Source organism: Ictalurus furcatus, chromosome 2 (assembly GCF_023375685.1).
Source record: "Ictalurus furcatus strain D&B chromosome 2, Billie_1.0, whole genome shotgun sequence".
NCBI lineage: Eukaryota > Metazoa > Chordata > Actinopteri > Siluriformes > Ictaluridae > Ictalurus > Ictalurus furcatus.
Genome location: NC_071256.1, coordinates 21,225,043 through 21,249,684, shown reverse-complemented (window position 1 = coordinate 21,249,684; position 24,642 = coordinate 21,225,043). Strand labels below are relative to the sequence as shown.

Here is a 24,642-nt window from a genome sequence, read left to right as displayed (position 1 = left end):
GGAGGTGTCTAAGGAAAGGGAGGGGAAATACAAAGGGTCTTCACACAGGGAACGTGTTGTTGTAGATTCTTTAACATGGTCTTTACCAATGTGTAGAGGTATTTACTGAGCAAAGTTCCTGGTTGGAATGGGACTACTTTGACCTCCTTTGTTTGGCTGAGAAATTGGTGTTTACATTAAACGACTCCAAATGGCCTCCGCTGGCAGCCCACCAACCCACGTTTTACCTCTCTCATTTCCTCTGGGTTTTTGGTAGGCAAATAGCTAACCTCATGTAACACAGTGAAATCCCCCTCATAAATTGCCCCTGGACACTGAGCACTATTGTTAAAATCATACAGATAGGCCTTGTTAACTTCTGAAATATTGATGAGTTTTCACCAGTGCTGATGTTCCTGCCGACAGACGCATTGTGCCAGAACTAAACAAACACTATCACAAAGTACTAAAAATGGACGTACGCTTAGCCTGACGAGCAACGTGTTCTTTCTTTGGCACTGTGCCAGTGCAGTAGTCACAGGATGAGGAATGTTGCAGTTTGCACAGCTGACTGTGGACCGTGTGTCAGAGTGCTGGGGTTAGAGTGACGAGTGTACCATGTGCTTGTTTGTCTATAAATGAGGAGAGCTGCATAATCTGTTGACAAGCTTTGTGACCTTCTGTTATGCGCACATTAAGATCGTAACCTTACTATGCCTATGCTATGCTTATTGTTTCCATTGAAACATGTATTATTTTGTGTAGATCAATGATTGAAAATCATCTTTTGATTTGTGGTTCTAGTAGTTCTAAAAGTGTAAAACTCTGAGGTGGGTGTGAATACATATGCAGGTCATTGTAGGTGGTTCCAATGGACTTCAGAATTGGTGTGCTGATAATCTGTTGTAAAAAAAAAAACCAAACTAAAAATAAATAAATCCTTCTCTGTACTTGTCTGACATGAGTGTGTGAAAAGGCTTGGATGTGTACAAGTCGGTGCATTGTTTACATGATTTTTGCTTACTAACCAAATACTTAGATTCTTAGATACTAACCAGACTCAAGTAATATTTCCAATGTGGGGAGAAAGGAGCACAGCTGATAACCAATATGTTGGCCAGTGTATTGGTGATTAATTAATTAATTTATTTTTGTGTGCAATTTATTTGTTGTTGAGGCAAACACGATGTGCTACATAAAAAACTTTATCAGCAAAGGATAGGTTATAGCTACACAGTTGTCACAGCTCGTTCATTTCCCTGTCTGTATTAAAGCACCTAACTAGTTAACTATATTGGATATAAAAAGTGTACGTACCCCTGTTAAACTTGCAGGTTTGTGTGAAACCACATGTCAGATGTTTTCCACCTTTCATGTGATATACTGTAGCAACCAACAAAATTCATGTAAAAACAAAAACAAAACAAATAGAAATGTTTTAGGCAAAAAAAGAAAATGAAAAAATGTACAATATTCTGTTTGCATAAGGGTGCACACCCTTTTATAACGGGGCTTGCGACTGTGTTCAAAATGAACCAATCACAATTTAAACGCTTGTTCAAAAGTAATTATACATCTGTCATCAACAAAGTGATTCTGATTAAATCCAAGTCAAGATCTGCTGCTGAAGCCATGGTCCTGTTATGAATCTCCGGAAGGAACTAGGGACTTAAATTCCCAGCAGCCACTGCACCGCTGCATCACGGTCACATGACCACCCGCACCTGACTCTCATCTCGGTTAATGAGCACCTGTGTGTATTTAAGTCTCAGTGTCTGGCTTTATTTGTCTGACGTCATGTGATGTGCTCTCATCTCCCAGGTCTTGTTTTATGGTTGTTTCCCTGTTCACATATGCTTAGTGTTTCTTTGGTGTTTTGTTAAATTTTTAACTGTTTTGTTAAATCACCTGCATTTGCACGTGCATCTGTATCCGCCATCTCCATTTGTGACAGAAAGCCAGACCACAAATGGATGCAGCCCCCTTTCCTGTCCCCTTCTGGCCTTGCGGAGAACTTTGTTCCCCCCTCTGACCTTGCAGAGAGTGTCGCTTCCCCCTCTAGCTCCGTGGTTAACGTCGGGATCCACCTTGAGCTTCATTTCCCATGTTGGCTGCGCCATATGCCGACATAGCTCTGGTCTCTGTGAATTCAATCAGAGACTGCGGTAACTTTAGCCACATTAGCCGTGGAATCTGCTAACAAGCTCTTTCGGAAAGGCGATTTGCAAACATTCACATTGGTACTGATCCATGCATGAGAATCAACTTTTACAGCAAGTCCTGCTTTATATAACCCTCATTCACAAAGCAGTGTGGTGTAAAATGATGCGCACAAACATACATGAATTTAGCTGTTTTTTGGGGCACATTTCCTTCAAAAATAAAACTTCTCCACTGCGTCTTCAGTGGCTCTGATGCCGGGAGGACATGAAGACTCTAAAGTTAATTTTTACAGCCAACAACAGAAAACTTACGAAGCTGAGACATTCTTCTTATGTGTGTAGCTGATCCAGTGTGGAGAACATGGCGGACTGTGTGCAGCTCACTCAGGAGAGGATCTGTGCTAATAGAGCAGAGTCCATAACCAGTCGTGGGCGGAGCCTATTCCAACGTGATGTCACGTTGGAGAGAATACGAAAACGATTCATTTTGAGACACTGTTTATGATTTATGGGGAATATAAAAAAAGGAGTGGGTGGATTTTTACCGGTGTAGGGTGGTTGTTTACACACACTGCCGACACACAGTTATGTTCAAACACCATGTGTTTAGAGAAGCCACATACCTCAGGCTCTTGCAAATGAGAGCAGGCCCTAATCATCCACCCCCCACGATCTGCCAGGGCATTGTTTCAATCGGGTTTGCATGAATAACCATAGGCACTGTTGCTTTTGCATTGTTTTGCAACTATATTATGGGGTTGCTCATTCATTTGGGATGCTGAGTTCAAACTAATTGTACTATGCCTTTAATTCTGCATTCAGTGCAAGACAATGAAAAAATAAATAAATAAAATTCCTGATTTCTGCCAGACTTGATTTGAAACTGTTTATTAAAATATCATGTGTCTTGAACAATGCATGTTGTAGTAGAGTAGGATTTTATATGATTGCCTCAAATCCAGCTTGTGTGCTCTTTTCACATGTCTCAAGTGTTTTTTGAGCATCGCTCCCCCATCTAACTAGTCTGAGTTTTAGTCTGTCATATAATAACGTTTTAGTCACTTTTGTCTGAGAAGGTTCTTAATATACCACTCTCTGTTGCATTAAGCCTTTGGGTGCCAACTAGCCTAAGTACGTCTGACCAGAACTTCTGTTTTGGCGATTTAGTCATTGTAATGCCATATATTGTAATTATTGACTGACTGAATAATTACAAAAATGGTGCAAAAAGGACTTTGTGAGCGGTTATTTATTTAAGACAATTTTTTTCATGGGCTGACATTGTTGGCATCTACATTCTCTCTTATCTGATCTTTCCCTCTCATCTTCTCTGCCTCCACCCATACGCTACCTAATTACTACCTCCAATACATATCATTCTAATGAGTTTAATTGGACCATCTGGCATCGCTGCAATCAGAGAACATTACAATTTGTTTCAATTGCAACCAGCTTTTTCAGCCAATGCAGCTACATCATACCATTTCCTGCCTGTGTCCTGTTAAAGGGCTGTCTACTCTCACTTCCACCTTCAGGAGAACTGAGCACGAGGCACATTAGTTATTTAGGAACTGTCATTAGACAGTACATTAGACCTCATATAGGCATTTAGGGTGCGGATGCAGCATCACTAAAGAGTCGATTCAGTAGAAAGCTCAGTACCCTCACTAATTGTCTGCAATATCACTAAATGTGCCCTAGATTATCAATGGGATTCAGACCTGGACTTTGATTTAACCATTGTAGAACATTGACATTTTTTTTTTTAAACCACTCCTGCATTGCTTTTGCCTTGTGTTTGAGACCATTGTCCTGCTGGCAGGTGAAGTTTCTCTCAGGTTTAATTTTTTTAAGGACTGGAACAGGTTCTCTTATAATATTGCCTGTATTCTCCCTTCAATTTTGACAAGAAGCCCAGGATCTGAGGATGAAAAGTATCCCCAGAGCATGATGCTGCCACCATAATATTTCACTGTGGGATGGCATTAATTAAGTTAGGGACTGCATTAGGTTTGCAGCACACCTAACAATTGAAACTCGCCTAAATACAGGATCTTGATCCTGGTCTTATCACACATCTTCACTGGGTTATTCTTTTTGAGCAATGGTTTGTTTCTAGCCACCCTCCCTACTCTCAGCCACTGTTCCCTGAAACTTCTTCGGAGTGCCTTTTGGCCTCACTGAGACTTCCCTCGCCAGTCTGTCTTGCTTTGCGCTTAATTTTAAGGGAGGGTCTCGTCTAGGTAGTGCTTGGGTGGTGTGATGCAACTTCTACTTCCTCACTATTGAACCAACAGTGCTCACTGGGATGTCCAAACACTTAGATATAATTTTACACCCTATTCTGAAGTTATGAAAATGTATTATCTTATCTGTAACTTGTTTAGAATGGTCCTTAGTGTTCATTTTCACTCATTTCCTACAAACTGACAGTCTCTTCGGTGGTAGTTTACCTGAAGTGCTTTTTGTTCGTAAAATGGGAGCTGTTTTAAAGTGCACCTATTATGCTATATAAATGTGCCTAATTTAGTGTCACAAATGATTCGCTCAAGGATCCGTTCACTCTAAACCACTTCTTTCAGAGAGCCTACTCTGCTCTGCTCCCAGTCTGTTGTGATTGGGTTTTTTGTTACCAACCTATGTAGGTTAGTGCAGGAAGCAAGTCTGGAATTACTAACGACTCATTTCAGCTGTTCAGAATCGGTTCCTTCTTTTGGGAGTCAATAACTCCATTTGTCGTGCGCTTTGATTTTTTACATTTTAAAGACTTTTTACATTCACAAACAGCTCTATAACACACTACATGAAAGGTAGTGTGTTATAAAAAGCATAATAGGTGCACTTTAATATTTCACAGGTGAAGGCCAATTATAAGTCAGATAATGTCTTTAATCTGGAGCTTCCAGAACCTAGGGAGGGTTGAATACTTATGAAAGCAGCATTTTTCAGTTTTTGATTTTCTTTTCAAATACTTGCTGGCCAATAATTCATTTTGACTTTGAAAATTCACTGTAAGACAACAGGAGTTTGCAGTAAAACAGAAAAATATGCCAATTTGTCAACTTATATGCAGACAAATCGCATAAATTCCAGGGGGATGAATACTTTTGCACTATGTAATTAACATCATTAATTAAGCTTCATTGCTTCATCAATGTAGCATTTTTCATATTAGTATGTCCTCTTGCAAAGGGTTATTCTGTGAGTTCTTTATATATTAAGGGTTCTTAGCATCCTAAAGGGTTCTTCTTTGCAGTGTACGTAGGGTTCTACATAGACCTTTAAGGTTTTTCCCATAGGGGCAACCGAAGAACCATTAAAGGTTCCAGATTTTTACCTTTTCTCTATGGCAGCTTTCACAAATGCAGAGTTTAGTCTATTTGAATCAAACACTGTTGCTTTTTCTCCACCTGTCCTGTATTAGGGCCTAAGTGGGCCTTGCCCACTTAGGCCCTCACACTCATGCAGTGTGACTAAATCGTAAATTCAGTAGGAAGTTCACTACCTTCACTAATTGTCTGCAATTACAGAAAATATCACTAAATGAGTTGTAAATGTACAACCAAATACTCCCATATAGTTTTTTCCAAAAACTCTTCTAAAACTCTTTTTCTAAAAACTTCTAAATGTCCTAAATTTGTTTCAGCTTTACCAACTGCTGATTCAGCAGGAGCCCACTGAAAGCCTTCCTTAACATTTCACTAACTGTAGGAGATGAAAAGTGGCTTCATCAGGCCAAGCCAAGTTTCTGTCTGAAAGCAGTCTAGTGTGGGCTAGGCTCTAGGAGCTGGCTGGTAATGTCCATCTATCCATCCATCCATTTTCTATACTGCTTATCTTCAGGGTCGTGGGGAACCTGGAGCCTATCCCAGGAATCATGGGGCACAAGGTGGGGCACACCCTGGACAGGGTGCCAATCTATCGCAGGGCACAATCACATACAGGTTCACACACCCATTCATTCACTGCGGACACTGTGGACATGCCAATCAGCCTACCATGCATGTCTTTGGACTGGGGGAGGAAACCAGAGTACCCGGAGGAAACCCTTGCAGCACGGGGAGAACGTGCAAACTCTGAACACACAGGGCCATGGGGGGAATCGGATTAGGAAAGATTTTGGGCCAGGCTTAGGCTCAGCCATCGAGTGTAATCATCCCAAGCCCTCCTTAATCAAATTGCATGCACCTTTTGTTCATAGAGCCAATCCCTCTCTTCCCCAATCAGAAGCTGCATCAGACCCAGATGCAGTGGTCCCTCCCCTGGAATAAGGGCAGGTGTTTGGGGTACCTGCTGAGCTCAGTGCATGGATTTACATGTGGTGTGCATTTGGTTGGGGATACAATAGTCCCATATTCTACTCTCAAGGTCAAGGATTTTTCTTGTCTTAGAAGTTCTTTCTGCTGATCCAGGCAGAACCATGCTGAAGAGGAGCCCAGTTGTGGTTTAACCATCACAGCTTTTATAGATTGAAGAGCAGTGCTGCTTGGAGTGGCAGTAACTTGCTGGTCAGATGAGGGTATCTGAATGTCATTTTGGTTTTAAGCCATCAGTCAGGTTAATCATAGGCTTCATGACAGTATGACCCAAAATTTGGAGCTCTGGAAATCTCAGATGTTATTTTTATATGAGTCAACAACCCATCAAATATCCACCTGATGATCATTTGTCATGCTGCAATTAGAACGCAGATCCAACACAAGACCATGGGATTGCAGATTGAAACACTCAAAAATGTCCAATGGATGTTTTTCACCTAATTTTGCAAAACTAATGTGGAAATATATGAAAGGTGGTAGTAATTGCTGTGGAGTTTTTATATTTTTATTTCACCTGGATAGTTTTCCACTTATTAGTTGTTTCTCTTACGTGGCATTTTAAATAGTTATTGTATTGTACTCCCCATTACTTATTTAATGCTTCATTTTGTGTATAATTTTTTTCATATAAATGTTTTTATATGAAAATGTTTTTATATATCAAGGGTGATGTAGTGAGTTCTATGTATATTAAGGGTTCTTTTCATTTTAAAGTGTTCTAGTTTACAACCTCTGATAAAGAAACACTCTGTTGTAAGTGCATAGAATTTGAACCAGTTCTCCCAGAGGGACAACCAAAGAACCCTTAAAGGTTCCAGATTTGATCTTTTTTTCTAAGTGTACTTCAACATATGCAGAATTTAGTCTGTTTAAATTGGCAGTTGAGAATGCAACAATCACAGTAAGATGTAGACACCGGTAAAGAGTGGTACCCTAAAGACGGGTACCCTTCAGCCTATTTTTCCACTTTTAGGTTTATTTAAATGTGGGCAGTGTGAAACCAAACCAAATCAAATTGCAAACTACACAAAACGTTTTCCTCTGATTTCCAAAAGGTGTAATAGCAGTGAAAGTGCCCTGAGTGTTAAATCAGGACTGTCCATTACTCTGTCTAGTGGCACTGTTACATTTCATATTTGCATTAGGAATAGCCATGCAATGAGAGCATCGGTCTATACTGTGGCTTCTTTTAGTAGATGTATAATCAGGCTTAAATGGCCATGTGCTGAACCCATCTGTGTAATGATGATGGCTCTGAAAGACTCTTTTCTTTGACTTTTGGTATTCAGTAGCCACGCAGGACTCTGTGTGTGTGTGTGTGTGTGTGTGTGTGTGTGTGTGTGTGTGTGTTGGGGGGATGGCAGGGGTAAGTTTGGCAACCCAGGCAGAATGTGAGTGGATCTAGCCCAACCATTATTCACAACACATGGATGAAATGCAATGTGATAGGCCTCCCAGCTCCATTTCTCCATCCATTAAAACAGAGATGATATGGTGAAATTCTCCATATCCTTCTCTCCATCTTCCTCATCTTTCTCTCACCCAAAGAGCTCTTTGTGTGTTAGTGCTGTTACTGTCATTCTCATTCTTGAGCCAGAGGGCCTGTGGTTTTGAGCTCCTGTGTGTAAATGAAGGTTTGTGACTAGGGCCAGCCTGTTGAATGGCAGTCCTCGCTCTGCACTCATAAAGTGAACAAACCTGTTTCCCATTAAGGTTCCCGCTTTCCTGTGCTGCCAGGGTTCCAGTGGCCCACATACTGCAGCCAACCAGCAGTGGCAGGTCACCATACACATATACACACATGCAGCCAATTACAGCTCTCAATTCCTACTCACTTCCTTTAAATTGCACAGTTAACTTGAAGCAGTGGAAAAGCAAGATAATTTTTTTTATTTAATTAGGAAAACCTGGAGGACGTTACATTTTTAAGTAAGCTAATTAAATCTGTTAATTGGTTTTGTTCTTACCGCTGCAAAATGTCAGCTGCAAGAAGAACAGCTGCAAGAAAGGTTATAAATAAAGGCCTTGCCATTGAGACATTATGCAAAACCCACTTAATAGGTTCCCAAATTTGGTGACTGTGGCAAAAATCAGTTCTGTCTGTTTATCCAGTAAAGTTGAAACAGTAGAACTATATTTTAATTCAAAGCTGGATGCTCACAGCTATAGCTAACTACATGCATGGTAGGACACTGCTTAAGTAACTTCGTTACTATACTTGAATATTATTTTGGGATATTTATACTTCACATGAATATTAGTGAAAGTACTCATTACAAATATTGAAGGTCTCTTCTCTCTTCCAGCCAATGACTGTATGCTATACATCAATTAATTGGGCTCAGTTTAGCTTTCAGTCATCAATCAAGTTAGTCAGAGTAAAAAAACAATCAAGAATCGTCACTGGCTGTATTCTTCTCATACTGGTTAGTGCTCTAGCTATCCTTGTGCATCTGATGATGACAAAGCCACCAGACTGCAGAGTGGAACTGAGGATGAGCACCCCTGGCCGTACATCAGTCAGTACGTTTACATAGACAACAATATTCCGATATTCCGAGATTTTTTAAATCTGTCTAGCCTTTTCTCTTCTAAATCTACTCTATAATCTGTTATTTTTCCATTTCATTATTTATGGATGAGCTTTTCCAGGCTATCACTTGTACAAACATCACTGGCTTTGTAGATGGCTGTATTTCAGTGCAAGCATTTTATTGGTTGCTGACAGGTGGCATGTTCATCTGTCCATTCTCATATCCCTGGTGAGATTTGTTTGTCCGCAAGATCACAAGAAGTCCACAGGGAGATATATTAGTGTTAGGAGATAGAGGACTTACTAGCTTGCCCTCGCAGTTGACATGTATTTAATTTGTCTGTGTTCACTGCTGCACTCCTGTCAAGCTGATGTTTTATTTGGTCATTAGATCAGCCTTTGGAAACATCCTGTGATTAGTTTAAGTGTTTGGATATGCCAGCTGTCAGTGTTCAAAGGTGCTGTAGTCTGCGTTTTGGTTGATTGCAAGTTCAGACTTTCTGAACTAATCCATACCAACTTCTTAGCCACTAGCTTTCATACACCGTTAGCCACATTTACCATTGTTGGTTGGTAATATTGCTTAAAACGAGCTTTCAGCTGTGTAGAGAAAGACTGAAAGGACTAAATGAGATGTGTTTAAAAAGAGACGAGGCCCAGCGGGTTTGAAAGAACAACAGTCCTCATTCATCTGTTCATCTTGGCAGTATTATGATAACTCAGCACACCTGGCTGGGGGTTCTGTGTGAGGATCAAAAATCTACAATAAAACCAAATACAACCAAATTTAAAACAGCACCAAACTGTCGTTTCGCCTTCCAAAGAAAGGAAAGAATGAACTTATTCAAGAAAGCAGGAGAAAGAAAGACTGAAAGAAAAGAGAGAGAATTAAGTAATAAAAAGTAAATAATAGAAAAGAACAGTATGAAAGTAAAGAATGTAGGAGAAAGAAGTAACGAATAAGATAATGTAAGTATGAAAGTAAGATGAAACAATGAAGAAAAGAATAATAAATTAAAAACAATCACGGAAGGGTAAAAAAGGATTAAAGATGGAATGAGAGAAGGTAATAAGAAAAGCAGCAGCATTGAGGACTGTTCACTAAAGCAGCGGCTTTTATCTGTCACTTCATTGAGAGCTCTGGATTCAAACTGGATTTGAGGATTTTCCCAGTGAAGTTTGCTTTAAGGGGAAAACTGCATGGTCAGCTCATTTTTGTTGGTTGATGTGGCTCGAGGTTTGAGCTGAGTCTTTTCAATACTTCTTTCTCAGCTACTGTGTAGGTACTGTAGCTCAACTTGCAGCAGTTTGATGGCTCAGGTTTTTGTTTTATTTAATACATTTTAAATTGAATTACAGGTGTGTATATTTTCTGGGATTTTAACCCAGGGTTCACTCAAATTGTTAATGTGATCGGAGAGAGTTTAAAGTAATTAAGACTTTTCCAGTTAGGGTTTAGCCATTGAAAAAAAAAATACACAAGATATTTTTGGGGAAAGTATTTTATGTATGGGTGATTTGTATCCTTACATCTTGCATAGGGGCAGTGGTGGCATGGCGGTTAAGGCTCTGGGTTACTGATCAGAAGGTTGGGGGGTCAAGCCCCAGCACTGCCAAGCTGCCACTGTTGGGCCCTTGAGCAAGGCCCTTAACCCTCTCTGCTCTAGGGGCGCTGTATCATGGCTGACCCTGCGCTCTGAACCCAGCTTCCTAACATGCTGGGGTATGCGAAGTAAAGAATTTCATTGTGCATGTGTATATGTGATCAATAAAGACTCATTATCGTTATACTGTAGTACATACATAAATGTACGCATGATTATAACTAAGCTTTTTCATAGCATCACTCAGCACTAAATGTTTATCACGTATTCACTCGTCCATTATAGTAAGGTGGACTGACTTTTACAGTAAGATCAACAAGTTCCTATGTGGCTCATACAGCAGACAGTCTGGAAGATCAACATTCCTACACAAGCATGCACACACACACACACACACACACACACACACACAGCCTTTGTCATCACTACCATTCAGGTCTTGTGGACTTTTCCATAGACATGCTCCTAGAGTTGAAAGAAAAGAGAAACAATACACACACAGCATTGTGTCCAGGTGCACTCACACACGGGGACTAGAATGCGGGTTTGAGTACAGATTCACAAAAACACACTGATTTTACATCCTTACTATGTCTCAGCTGGTTCTTATCTGTTGACATTGTTTCCTCAGCACAAAACAGTCTTAGCCAATGTGCATGTTTTCTAGTGGTATACTGTATATCTGAGGTGTTAGCTAATATTATATATTTTATTGGAGTACACATAACAAATAAGTTTCCATGTTTTTAAAACCAGAAGTGTATGAAGCATTGTTTTCTCCCTGTTTGCAAATTATTGTAGAAACTTTACTTGTCTCCAGACTCATTTATATTTATGCCTAATATTCCATCTGTTGATAACGTGCCATATGTACATGTCGCTTGCACTATACTGCCACCCTACCTCATTGTCTCTTTGTACTTTACACATCTTTTAAACCGTCTTGCAGCCTGTGCTTTAAAAAAAAAAAAAAAAAAAAAAAAATTCATATTAGTTTATGGTTTCCTAAATTCTTCATTTAGTGTATTATAATACTCATCATCTTTAGAAATGACAAAAGTGTAAAAGCAAAGAAAAACAGCACATTATGAAAGCACAGGAAAATAACGAGCAAAGTTTTCTGTTACAAAAAGTCAGGGTATATTGCTTTTTGAAGTATGCTCCACTATATTTGTTTTTGTGCCTTTGTGAGTTCAGAGTTAAATTTGAATTTGTAATTCATGTGTTTTTTAGTTACAACTGACCTGGACAAACAATATGATTTACAGTTTCTATTGATTAAACTGTTCTGTCTTTCAAAAGACACTTTTTGATACTGTACACTGTGTTTTTGCATGTATGTCATGTGGTGTCTCAAAAAGGTTACATTAAGCCTAAGCCTTGTATTTCCCAAATCTAGTGTTGCTACCTCACATCTCCAGGGTCTTTCACTGACCCTCGTATGAATGAGTATGTGTATATGGTGCCCTGTGATGGTGTATTCCGGCCTTGTGTCCAGTGTTCCTGGGATGGACTCCACATCCACCATGACTCTGAAAGTAGTTAGTGAAGATGAGTGAAAGAAAGAAAGAAAGAAAGAAAGAAAGAAAGAATTTTTGACCACTCTTCCATGCAGTATGCAAGATATTTGAATGTTTTCTTGCATGTATTTTCCATTTCAAATCTTAGGATCATTCATTTGCTTAGGATCATTATTCTGTTGAAAAGTCCACTTTTGGTTCAACTTCAACTTTTGGACAGATGGCCTCTCATTATCTTCAAGCACCCTTTGATATGATGCAGAATTCATAGTTGAATCAGTGAATGCAAGCTCCCTGAGGCAGCGAAGCAACCCCAAACCATAACATTTTCACCACCGTGCTTCACAGTTGGTATGAGGTGCTTCTCCTGAAAAGCTGTCTTTGGTCTGCACCAAACATGTCTTTGGTCTGCTGTTTCTGTGGCCAAACAACTCTAGCTTTGATTCGTCTGTCCAGAGCACATTATTCCAAAAGGCCTGGTCTTTGCCTATATGCTCATTGGCAAACTGTAATCTGTAAAGTTTTTTTTTTTTTTTTTTTTTTTTTTTTTAGATTTTCTGGCACACCTCCTATGCAGGTCATATTTGTGTAATCTCTTTCTGATTGTAGAAGCATACACACCAACAGTTGCAAGACTTACTAGCAGATCCTTTGATGAAATTTTGAGGTTCTTGGAGAATTCTTTTTGCATCACACGGTCTGCTGTTTGTCTGATTGTGCTGGGACGGCCAGTCCTGGACAAACAGGCAGTCACTGGACACTATATATGAGAGGGGTATAAATCAGACAGCTATGGCCTGCATGATCTGTAGCAGCGAGAGTATAAGAAAAAAACAACACTGGACAAAGCACAAAGCTCCTCACATGAGATATTTGGAGAAGGGCAGAAAGCAAGAGGCCCTCCTTCAGGAAAAAAAAAAACATTTAGGAAGTGGGTTTCAGTTTTTATAGGTTAACAGGGATAAAGAGTGTGTGGTGGGGCTCCCATTGCCTTTACCATGTATATTGAATGGTGAATATGCAGTTGTTGAGGCTGGTTACTTTTATGCTGTATAGGACACTATTCTTACAGGAGTTCTGACCACTGGATTGTACACTCATCCTAGCTAGTCAATGACACACACACACACACACACACACACACACACACACACATACAGACATGCAAATAGTGCAAAATGGAGCACACAGTGCATAACTACAACCATTCCTGTTGTGCTTGTTCATTCACGTCATGCCATGTTTCACTTTATAGATGACTGCTTTGGTCATGGACAGAAAACTCTTCATTGGCTCTGTTCATTCCTTGCTATTGTTGAGTGAGTGTTCAGTTTTGTTTGAGCCTTGTAGACCTGGATCCTCACCCTTCCATGTATTATTTTGCAAAAAGTCATCTTTTTGCAAACAATCTTTGCAGTGTTTGGACCTGCAGCAGATTTTTACTGCAGATTACAGTGGATATAAAAAAAAATTCTACACACCTCTGTTAAAATTGTAGATTGTCGTGATGTTAAAATGTGAGACCAAGATAAATCATGTCAGAGCTTTTCCACCTTTAATGTGATATAGCAGCCAACAAAATTCAAGAGGGAAAACAAACAGAAATGTTTTAGGGAAAAAAGAAATAAAAAGTTACAATAACCTGGTTGCATAAGTGTGCACACCCTTTTATAATGGGGCTCAGAATTAAGACATCCACATTCAAACTCATGTTCAAAAGTAATTATCGTACACCTTTCATCAATGAAGTGATTGTAACTAAATCCAAATAAAGAGCAGCTGTTTCTGTAGGATCTTCTTGACATCTTGTCAAGAGTTTCAAAACTTCTGAATCGTCCAGTAAGCAACATTGAGGCCATTATCCACAAGTAGAAGCAACATCACTCCGTCATCAACCGGCCATGCACAGGAGCTACTCGCAAGATTTCTGACCAGGGAGTCAGAAGAATAGTCAGAAGAGTAGCCCAAGAGCCAAGGACCACTCAGAAAGAGCTCCAGAAACACTTGTAGGTGCCATCATCACAGAGAAAACAATAGGCAATGGACTCCACTGCTCACGCTCACCTCGCAAGACTCCATTACTATAAAAAAGGCATGTCGAATCTCATTTAGAGTTTACCACATCTCATTTGGACAAGCCTATGAAATACTGGGAGAGTGTAGTCTGGTCAGACCAGAGCAAAATTGAACTTTTTGGCTGTCATACTACACACCATATTTGGAGAAGAAATGTCACTGCACATCACCCTTAAAACACTATAACAACAGTGAAGTTTGGAGGTGGAAGCATCATGGTGTGGGGCTGTTTTTCATCACATGGTACTGGCAGACTTCATATAATTGAAGGAACGATGAATGGAGCCCTTTACCGGAAGATTCTTGAGAAGAATCTGATGCATCCACCAGGATGATGAAGATGAGACGTGGGTGGACCTTCCAGCAGGAAAACGATCCAAAGCATACAGCAAAGGAAACTTTCAGTTGGTTTCAGAGAAAAAAAATCAAGATGTTAGAATGGCCCAATCAATCACCTGACTTGAATCCAATTGAACAAGATTTAAAGACAATATGTTTAGAAGAATGGGCCAAAATCACACCTGAATTCTGCGGCCGATTATTTTCTTCATACAGGAAGCGTCTTGAAGCGGTCATTACAAACAAAGGTTTCTCCACTAAGTATTAAATACATTTCAGTTAGTGTGTTCAATACTTTTTTCCTGTGTCATTCCACTTTATTACACATAACTTTATTTATGGACTTTAATGTTTGGATTTCTTTATATTTGCAGATTTCTTGAGTTAATACTGATGTCTGGTGAAAATTTCATGTTAATAGCCTCATTGGAAATATATTTACTGAACAAAATGTTGACGCATTCAATACTTATTCCCCCAATGTAAATTGTTTTGGTTGCTAAATCACAGTAAAGGTGAATATCTCTCATGGTTTATCTTGGTTTAATTTTTCCCCCACAAAAACCTTCCATTTTAACAGGGGTGTGTAGAATTGTATATCTACTGTACAAATAAATAGAATTTAGAGTTTTCAGTTTTACCTCAGGAGAATCATACTACTCTCTGAGCCTGACAACAGCAGTGCTTAAACCAGACTGCTCAAGCAATGCACCTTCGAGCCCCTCTCAACTACACAGAGAGAGATGGAAAAGAGAATGAAAGGGGAGGGGAGATAAAAAAATGTTTCTTTTTCCATTTGCCAAACCCTGCATACACACACACACACACACACACACACACACACACACACACACACACACACACACACACACCACCCATCCATTTTTAAACCACCTTTTGGCAGCAGCACCAATCAAAATGTACAGCTCTCTGTGTCAGCAAAGGAGCTCTGGCGGGAGTTGGCACGGTCTGGTCTCATGTTGACCTTTCTGCGGTTCCTTTTTAATTACATTTCTTCAGAGGTTAAAAAAATGCGCTGATGGATTTAGAAGCTGTTGTGGGTTAGGGGCCGGATGGTACAGGGCCCACAGTGTGCTGGTGTGTGATGGGAGATGAGGGGTACCACACATGGAACGGCTGCTGTTCAGCCTGATCAGCATTTTTCTCCATGGGCGCACACTGGCACGCGGCCTTGGCATTGGGAGACAAGGCGCATGGCCACGTTTGTGTTTATGTGGTGCCAGAGCACTACACTGGATAGCCTTATTACAGGGAAGAGGAAAATCTGTGCACACGGCCGGGCCAAACCACGACTGTAGCTTCGAGTCCTGAGAGACAAAACTAGATCACAAGAAATATGGCTAGATTCAAAGTTAATGCTTTTTCCTCTGTACTTTAGGAATTTTGTACTTATTTATGGACTGAATTCAGTTTACCGATGGACACTTTGACACTGAATGTCAGGATGCAAAAATTTGCAGCCCCATGGTTTTTGGGTGAAAACTTCTGTACTTCTGTTTTACAATTTATCTAAAAACAAAAAATACAATTACAATATGTTAAAAATAAAATGTGCTGTACGCATCCTGCAGCAAGACAGCTGCGAGAGGGATAAGACGTTTCAAGAAAAACAAGTATATTTTATTACAACTGAGAGGGTTCAAAAGCTGTTCAGAGGATATGACAGAAGTTGCAAATTATTAGTGAATACTGATATCACATTCAGAAAAGTAAGCACACATTTTTTGTATGTATGTTGGAGTTTTTTTCTAATCTTAATATATTAAGATACACTATTAGATCATTTACTTATGAAAACTAACACCCCAAAGACTTTGTTGCTGCAAATTACATTCTTCTTACGTTCTACTTTTTTCCTTCATTTTGTCCCAAGGGTATGCAAACTTTTGCAGTCAACAGTATTGCCTTAAATTAAAAGATTTGTCAAAATAGCTGGCAAATTAATACATCACGCATGTGACACATTACCTAACACTCAAATTTTTATGCACATCAGTGTTAGTTTGATGTTGTGCTGACTGATGAATTACACAAAGGTATAAATTAAATGAATTCATTTATTAAATAAATAATTTATTTATATATCTTCAGAAAGATTGGCACCCTGTCCAGGGTATACCCCGCCTTGTGCCCGATGCTCCCTGGGATAAGCTCCACGTTCCCCGTGACCCTGAAAAGGATAAGCGGTATAGAAGATGGATGGATGGATAGATGGATATCTTCAGAAACTGCTTTATCCTGCTTGGGGTCACAGGGGAACACTGGGGGTGAGGTGAGAATGCACGCTTAATGGGACACCAGGCCATCACAGGGCACCACACACTTTCTTAAATGATAGATTAAAAAAAATTCTTATGTATTGAACTGATATGATTCATTCATACACTTTGATTTGCATATTGTGAATTGGCATATTATTATACCCCAGATTATTCAGACCTGTTTTTGGCCACCTTGGCCTTGTCCAACATTTTTACTCCTGAACATCTTGACAGCTCAAGATATAAACTTCAGTTTGATTGGCTTGACAACAGCTAATAAAGGATTAAGTGTTTCCTCAGTTGCCATTCAGTTAAACAACGCTGCAACAGCTTGTCAATGTCCAGACGTTTCCTGCAATCAAAGTGAGTGAGAGAACATGCGGGGCTCTGTGAAACCTTCAGGCCCATGTGGCTCATGTCTGATAAGAATGCCTGTTTGTTCTAAGGGGGCTGCCTTCCCATTCTGGCTGGGGCAAAGGACAGGGGATGAGGTCACAGGTCATGAAGTGGTGGGTCATGCAAGCAGTTTGCTGAATTTGGGTTTCTTTGTGTTTAATGATTAGTGATTTCTTTTTACATTTACATTTCTTCATTTAGCAGATGCTTTTATCAAAACCGACTTACAAATGAGGAAATACAAGCAAAGCGATATATCAAGCGGAGAACACTACAAGTAGTGCTACTATACAAGATCTTTTAACTGAGTTCTAGAAAAGCAAAGTGCACAGAGTAGAGGTGTAAGAGCCAGAGCAAGTTTTTTTTTAAAGGATAATGTGGGGTTGGCATTTTAAGGGTTAGTTAGGTATTAATGGAAGAGGTGGGTCTTTAGCTGTTTTTTTGAAGATAGTGACAAATTCTGCTGTCCGGATTGAGGCTGGAAGTTCATTCCACCACTGAGGGACAGTTAGTGTGAGTTTAGAAATGCTGTATTGCTGTATTTTGTAATGAGACTGTATATAGAACTAGCAGATGAATGAGAGCTTTGGCACCAAGGGAAGAGAAATAAAGCACTTATTCATCTTAGACACCACAATGGTGGTGATGAACACCTGCTTGGAACTTGATGTTGGAAAGTTAATGAGCCTGGTGCGTTCCATTTATGTAAAGAAGATGCACATCTGCTTTCTACCAATATTTTCTCTTCTCGTCATGTTCTTCACCTACGGTACAATAAAATGTCCCCTGCCAGCTCCACAGACCTGAGCCCGAAGTATCAGCCAAGCGAGTTCTGTCCCGCTTGCCTTTGTGGGTGCATATGTCAGCATATGTCCTGTACTTGAACCAAACTAATCTTACAACAACCAGCCCCATATTACACATGTAAACCTAGAATACAGGTTCTAAACCTAGGAACCCAAATTTTTGGATGGAATTGAGCATTCTTGCATTATTGATTTCACCCCATCTAGGTGAGAGAACCTTGAAACCCTATTTGTGTGTTGGAAAGTTTAGGCCGCAAGTGCTTATGTGGGACGTTCATAAGAGCCAATACTCGTAAAACATTCCAGAAGATGGGACTCATTTTTTCCCTAACAGTCTCCCGTTTGGTTTGTTGCTCTTTTTCAGTGGTAGTTACCATTAAATCCTCTCCTCCTAGATACCATCCTAGTCAGCATAGTGCAGGTTAGGAACAATAATAGTGGAGCAGGAGATACAATGAGCACATGTTGACATGTACACTGTGAGAGAGATTAGGCAGGAATTAGTCTTATCTGTCTTTGCCAGTTTAAGATAATTAGTTGCAGATGTGTTTTGGGGAGATCTGCTTCAGTGCCAGGTTTGGGTTTAATGGTAGGCACATTTTTTTTCTCGACAGCTGTTCTATCACACTCTGACCCCTCTCTACCCTTCCCTGTCTGCAATGCTACTCTCTATTATTAATGCCAGACTTCACACTTCCATAGGATTTCCAGATTTCCAAATTTCCATACAATGTAAACAGAGTAAATTCACATGACCACATTTTTTTTGTTGCCCATGCTTGTTGCTTTGTTGTCCAGAAATAAAAAGTTTTAAGTGTGCTCCATGGCAACAAATCCGTTGTGATTTGATGCTTTTGGGTTCCTGGGCTTGGTTTTGGCAACACTTTCTGTACTTTAATATTCAGCGCGTTTACTCTGAAGAGTGCTGTTTTATTACAAACAAGCTTTTGCACCTAATGCTTTACTATTCTCCTTGCTCTTTTGCACCATCAACCATTCAGCAAATATTAATCTTCATAAAGTCATGATTCACCACTCCAAACATTTAAAATTTTTGCTGTACACTAAAACATGTGGGTTTGAGATCAAAAGATGCATATAATAATAATTCCTTAGATTTATATAGCGCTTTACTAGGCACTCAAAGCACTTTACATTGTATGGGGGGAAATCTCCCCAACCACCACCAATGTGTAGCATCTACCTGGATGATGCGACGGCAGCCATAGTGCAGCAGAACACCTACCACACACCAGCTATTGGTGAAGAGGAGAGAGATGTAGCCAATTCAGGGATGGAGATTATAAGGGCCATGATAAATAAGGCCAATGGGGGAATTTTTAATGATCACAGAAAGTTAGGACCTTGGTTTAATGTCTCATCTGAAAGACTGTGCTGTATTTACAGTATTGTGTCCCTGTCACTATACTGGGGCAACAGGACCCCCACAGACCACAGGGTGAACACCACCTGCTGGCCTCCCTAATACCACTTCCAGCAGCAACCTTAGTGTTCCCCAAGAGGTCTCGAATCCAGGTACTGGCCAGGCTCAAACCTGCTTAACTTCAGTGGGAAACCAGGCGAGAGCTGCAGAGTGATATGGCTCTGGCATATGAGATGAGAATTGAGGGTTTCTGCTTTTATTTCCTGGTATTTACATCAAAAGTATAGGAACTGACAAATCTTGAAGTAAATTAAAGTAAATAACACCAACCAATAACAACCAAATGTTTGGTTGCATATTCATTACTTGCAGTTACTGCATCAAACCTGTGTCTCACTGACATCACCAAATTGTTGGTTTCTTATTTTGTGATGCCTTTCCTGGCTTTTACCGCAGCCTCTTTGAATTGTTGTTCATTTTTGGTGTCGTTGTTGTTGTTGTAGTTGTTGTTTTTCTGGGGGGCTTGTTCTCCCTTCATTTTCCTCCTAATTCATGCTTAATTTGGTGGGTTAATGTCTGGTGATTGACTTGGCCAGTCAAAAACCTTCCACTTTTTCACCCTGATTAAGTCCTTTGTTGAGTTGGCAGTGTTTTGGGTCATCGTCTTGCTGCATGATGAAGTTCCTCCTGATTAATTTGGATGCATTTCTCTGTAAACTGGAAGACAAAGTGTTCCTATAAACTTCTGAATTCATTCTGTTCATACCATCATGAGTTCCATCATCAATAAAGATTATTGAGTCTGTTCCAGAAGCAGCCATGCAAGCCCAAGCCATGACACTACCTCTACCATGTTTCACAGATGAGCTTGTATGTTTTGGATCATGAGCAGACCCTTTCTTTCTCCACACTTTGGCCTTTCCATCACTTTGGTAGAGGTTAATCTTGGTTCCAGATCATTTGTGGCTCTTCTCTGTCTTTCTTTGTGAATTCCAGTCTGGTTTTCCTATTCTTACTGCTGTTGAGTGGTTTGCATCTTGTGATATGGCCTCTATATTTCTGCTCTCGAAGCTTTCTTTCGAATGGTGTATTAACCTGTGGAGGTTGTTGGTGATGTCACTGACTGTTGTTTTTGAGTTTTTTTTTTCACAGCTCTCACAGCTCTCTGTCATAAGCTGTTGTTGTTTTCCTTGGCCAACCCATTCGGTGTCTGTTACTCAGTACATCAGTGGTTTCTTTATTTTTCAGGACATTCCAGATTGTTGTATTGGCTATGCCCAATGTTTGTGCAATGTCTCTGATCGATATTCCTTCATTTCTTGAAATGGCTTGCTTTTCTCCCATAGACAGCTCTCTGATCTTCATGATGGCTTATACTTTTTAACAACAAACGTCTTCACAGGTGAAACTGAAGGCTAAAACCAAGAGTCAATGTTGAGCTATTTATTCTTTAAATAATCAATCTAACAGGACACACATGGGAACCAAGAAACTCTTGTCAGTCGTGTGTTCCAATATTTTTGCTCACATAAAAATTGGGTGGTCTGATACAAAATGTGATATGTTCTATTTCATTTAACACATCTACATTTAAACGTTGCTAATAGACAAGTGCTAATAGATATCCATATGGGCAAATGTTTTTCTGCAGCCTTGCTCGCTGTATGAACATTTTCAGTGGAGGAGGAGGAGCAGACATGACAGTCAATCACCGGGATGTCAGATTGGGATAGTTTGAAATACTCCGCAGCTGGCATAGCTTCTTTAATAGCAACTCATTTGATCTAAATGTAATCAATTTCCGCAAAATGCCAAAGTTTATGTGCAGACAATGTGTCTATCGTGTATAGAGACATTTCTTTTGTAAGATATATTACAAAGATTGAGAGAAGGAGAGGGAGATTATGGAGAAAATCATGTCCATACATCAGAAATACATGTGAAAAAGAAGAAATGTTTCTATTTTCCTGTGCCCAGAATTTTGCTCTAGTTTCAGGTATTTTGTGTGGTTTTTGAGGTGTAGTTGAGCTGGAAATGTAGCTGAAACCTGGTTAATGATACTACCATGAACGCAGTTGAAGGTATGTCTAAATCTGCTCAATAAGATGCTAGACTGTATGCTGGATGACTGTATGTGGTCGACTTTCGATTACCTAAAAGTATAGGGTTTCTTTAAATATAAACAAAAAGGTAGCCGAAAAAGCATAAGGCAAATGTCAACAGCCTCTCAACCACACACAAAACTGCCATTTTTACTCATATCACCACGGCAACGACATGGTACTCACAAACTTATACCCAAGTGTGTAGAGCAGGAATAGTATCGATCACACTTTGGAGGAAATTTCAACAGATATGCCCATTCATTTCTACTAAAACTCATTAAGGAAGTGTAAAAACAAATAGCTGATCCCATGCCAATCTTCCATCACAAACAAGTTTGTTAAAGAGGATAATTGTACTTCAGCAGAATCTGTTAAGCAAACTTTATCATTTGATTTCTGTCATTATTCACCTTTAGGACACTGCTTGTATTTTGTAGATAAATGAATTGTTTTATAGCATATTAGTATACTTTTGGGAAAATATTTACTCTGGTAGTTTCTGGAAGATCATTTGGGGGGAAAAAACAGCCTTGCGTAATTACAATGGAGTCTTTGAACGTTTGAGCCTGAGCATTGAGTTTGGAACAGGGCCAAAATGCCTGGACTCTTAAATTCAGAGAATAATAGGAGCCTTTTATTGAAGGCTTGAGAGAAGTGAGGCACACACGTTCATACACACATACGCTCAGGTACCTGCCACCATCCACACACAGAGTAGCTAGTGTTCTGGGGTTGAGGGATCTCCTGTGATTGATATGGTCACATAACACATGTTGAACTCCAATCACTGCTTCATTCCATTGCCTGCTCTTTTCATGACTATGATGCTGTTGTCATTATTAATGTGTGTGTGTGTGTGTGTGTATACTTTGTTTAACATGATTGTTCTCCTGCAAAACACAGCTGGCCTGTTTTATGTGTTGAACAACAGCTTGCAGCTGGATTGTTGTACTTTTGCCAATGCTAGAAAGAGATTTTGTGTGTATGTGTGCAGGCTTGTTTTTAGATCTTGGTGGGGACCAGAATATCTGACATGTTTGACCTGGTGGGATACATTTGGTTGGTCCCCAGAAAGGAAACTGCTTTTTCTTTACAAAAACTGCAGCTTTTAGAAGGTTTTCTTTTGTTTCCTGAGGTTAAGGTTAGGGTTAACTTTAGGTGTCAGTGGAAGAATAGTAAGACAAATGTTTCTTTTTGCGTGTATGTGTTAAATTCCGTTAAGCACTCCAGCTAGTCTTCTACCTGTGAAATGTCTGGGTGGTCAGTCACAGGCATGTGTGCAATAACAAACAAGATCAGCTTGTTCTATTTGGGTGAGGGGAGCCAATTACAGTGAAATTTGTTTATTAGATTTGAACATGGTATGTTTTCAATCACTTTCTCCTTTTTGCCTCAAGCTTTCTCTATAAAGCAAAATCACAATACCTTCCTGTCTCGCTCTTAATCCTAAACAGTCTTGTAAAAAGTTGGTTCTGGGTGGTGCTTTTTACATTCTCTTCTACGGCTGCCCGGTACCTCTGGGAAGTAGTTTTTAAACCGCTCTGTCTGAGAGTATTACTGTACCACAGCCAGTCCATACAGGATTTCACGTAGTTTTTGTGTTTCTTGCGGCCAAAAATGCTAGAATTTGCTGCAGCTTTTTTCAAAATTTGTGATGCAGCTTGTGGAGTTGTTTGTGCTTTTTTGGTTTCAGAAAACTACTTGAATTGGCGAAATTGCAATTGCACAAAATTGTTTTGCACAGTCTTTCTCAGACAACTTTTAGCTGTACTCATGTTCGACGCACGAAAATCAAAGAGGGCTTTGGCTGAATGCACGTTGTGATGACGTCAATTGACGCGTCTTGACCTAAATCTGCGGTAATTTTGAAAAATTGCAAGCTCCTCCAAATATTGCAGAGTTTGCTTGTTTTTGCGTTCATTTCTGTGACTGCAAAAATTGGAGGGACTACACAGCCTTGTCATCTTAGAAGATTCAGACATCCCTTCCTACTCCACTCAGAATAGCAACAATGACAAAACAAATATAGATGTTCTTTTATAGATGTTTATTGGTATTTATTTGCATTTTTTACACAATGTTTTTGTACAAATATATACACTTTAAATGACCAGTACACAAATAAAGAGCTTCCCCAAAAAATAGGGAAAAACATAAACATGCATATTGAAAATATTGCGAAATATTTTCAATGTTTCATACTGTTCACACTTGTTTTCCAGTTTGGATGTTTATACCCACTAACCAGCACCTTTAAATGACATCCATCTCAGTCAAATCCTCAGTCTGAAAGTATATTTGCGTGAGTGTATAGTCCTTCCAATGTTTAAACCGATCATGTGAAGAACTATTGTTTAAGCAGTAATACAGTTCCTCACTGAGGCAAGCAAACAAATTGACACTTTTTTTTTGTTTCATGTAGTTTTAAAAAGAGATTGTATGTGTCTGTACTGTCTTTACATCCAGAATCACCAGTCTCATTCAAGTAATATACTCACGTTAAAATTAGGTCTGGATATTTTGGTGGTTTCTGTGCTCTAAAACACCTAGCTAACAGGTTAACAGGTGTTTTTGAGCAGGAAAATAACTCGTGGTGATTTAACCATTGTGCTGCCATTTACTTTTTTTTTTTGTAACCCTTAAAAACTTTTTTTTAAAAGTGAATCTATGGAAATATGCATCTATGTATTCAAAAAAAGGTGTCAACCAATCTCAGTCAACTGTGTCAATCTTTACATTTTGTTGCTGACATAAATACCAGGGTTGTGTGTGTGGTTTTTAAAAAAAATTTTAATAGAATTACCAAATAGACAAAAATTGGTTAACTAGCATCCATGCTAAAGACATGAGGACATTTAAAGACATTCAACTGATGTACTTAAAAGTATTTTTTAATGAATAATTTACTTTTATTCTGTAATTTGGGTCACACGGTCGTGTGTTCAACGAGCTCTCTTGAGTCAATGTAATAATATAATTGAACAAGGGTGTGAAAAAAGCACAAAAGAACTTAAATTTCTTCTTCCTATGATCCTCAGGAAATTATATATCTTCTGACTGAACATGTGACTTATGGAATATTGCAAATATTTCATAGGGGTGAATGTGTTCAGGTAACAGGGTTTGTTACCTGAACA

At 39.4% G+C, this 24,642-nt stretch overlaps 1 protein-coding gene across 2 annotated transcripts in view; it reads left to right on the top strand.

Moving 5' to 3' along the window:
• Nucleotides 1-24,642, top strand: part of LOC128624965 (mitochondrial import inner membrane translocase subunit tim16) — a 172,885-nt gene that overhangs the window by 71,874 nt on the left and 76,369 nt on the right. The gene's annotated exons all lie outside the window — the stretch shown is intronic.